The following is a 1,633-nucleotide window of genomic DNA, read 5'->3' as shown; positions in this document are numbered from 1 at the left end:
AATAAATAAATATTAAAAAAACACAAAAACAAACAAAACAAACAAAGCAAGATGGAGGAATCTCTGGACTGTTTTGCCTTGTCACAAGCCACAGTGATTCTGTGGACATGGGTCAAATTATTACTTGTCCTCTTCTATGGGGACATTGTTGGTCCTAAAGAACAGTAGCTTAACTGACTATTCTCTGTTTGAAGTAAGTTGGCAGTGAAGATGAGGATGCTGGGTCTAATCTTTACCCTGATCAAATTTAAGACTCGTATGATTCGCCCACCCCGGACTTCTACCCAGGGCTGGAGTTCTGGCTTTAGGCACCGTCCCGGACTCTGAGCTCCCTCCCTGGGCAGAATCAGGACCCGAGACCTTCTCTACAATGACCACGTGTTCCATTTGCCTGGACGCAGCTCCTCCAAACAATACTGGCTTCTAATCATGAGTGTCCCCATTTTGGCCAGCTTAACCATCTCTTTTAATGCAAGGGATTGACCGTTGAGCTCCTGGCAACCCTTCGCGGTTTCTTGGGATGGGGTGACCTCCAACCATGGGCCTTCAGGGCCTTGGTTGTTCCCTTCGCTGGCATTCAATTCGGCTTGTCTCCTGTGCTAAGCCCTTGCCTGGGACAGCGTGGCCTTAGCCAGCCCCTCAGCTCACCTGCGACTGGAGGCCCATGGTCTCCAGTTCTCCCTCTTTTACTCTTTTCATTCCTTTTCTTCCTTCTTTTCATCGTAACTGCCACTACGGTGCCGCTATGGTGCAGCCTGACCTTGGCTGAATCCCTCCTGCCCGGGAATCCCTCTCCAGTCAGAGGCTCCAGTCGATTCAGCCAGGTTATAGCACCCCCCCTGTGAGCTTGGACGCCTGTTCACAGGGCCTGGGTGTTCGGGCCATCTGCATCTCACCTTAAAGGGGAGCCGTTCTCATTGTAGGCTTGAGGTGCCACGGTTTTTGTGGGTGTTTTCACGGCCTTGACCATGGGAGCCAAACCGTCCAGACCTATCACTCTGGCCTCATGCTTTACACTTATCCGTCTCTGTTCAAAAAAATGACCCCAATATACCTTAGAGAAAAATTGTAAATGGCCACCTAATGGCACACTACTACCATACAGACAAATATGTAGGCACTAAGACGACTTTTAAAATTCCAGCTGGCTTTTTCTATTCCAGCTGCAGTTTATTCAGTTCCAGACTTTCGCCCCTCCCCTCTGCGGCTTCTGTTATGTCATGGCAGCTCAGCAACAGAGCAGATCACACCTTTAGGTCCGTCTCAATAAGCTTTAAGTCCTTACAGCTCAAAAATTGTAACTTTTCCCCCAAATCACGTGGCTGTCGCCATCTTGGCTGAGGGCCAGGTGCCAGGTGACTTTGTTGCCATCTTGGCTGAGAGCCAGGTCATGATGGAGGAAGGTCATTGGTTGATTAAATAAAGAAGCTGCTTTCCCTGATAGGTTAGAACGTAGGTGGGAGGAGTGAACGGAGCAGAACGCTGGGAGGAAGAGGAAGTGAGCTCAGAGACTCGACAGCTCTCCTCTCAGGGGCAGACGCCTCAGAGAGACACAATGCTCCACTCTTGCGGGCAGAGGCGAGAGCTCTGCTCTCTGAGGCACACACGATGAAGCTCAGACCCAGGATGGACG

The sequence above is a fragment of the Microtus ochrogaster genome, assembly GCF_000317375.1.
Source record: "Microtus ochrogaster isolate Prairie Vole_2 chromosome 14 unlocalized genomic scaffold, MicOch1.0 chr14_random_2, whole genome shotgun sequence".
Classification (NCBI taxonomy): domain Eukaryota; kingdom Metazoa; phylum Chordata; class Mammalia; order Rodentia; family Cricetidae; genus Microtus; species Microtus ochrogaster.
This window is presented reverse-complemented; position numbering follows the sequence as displayed.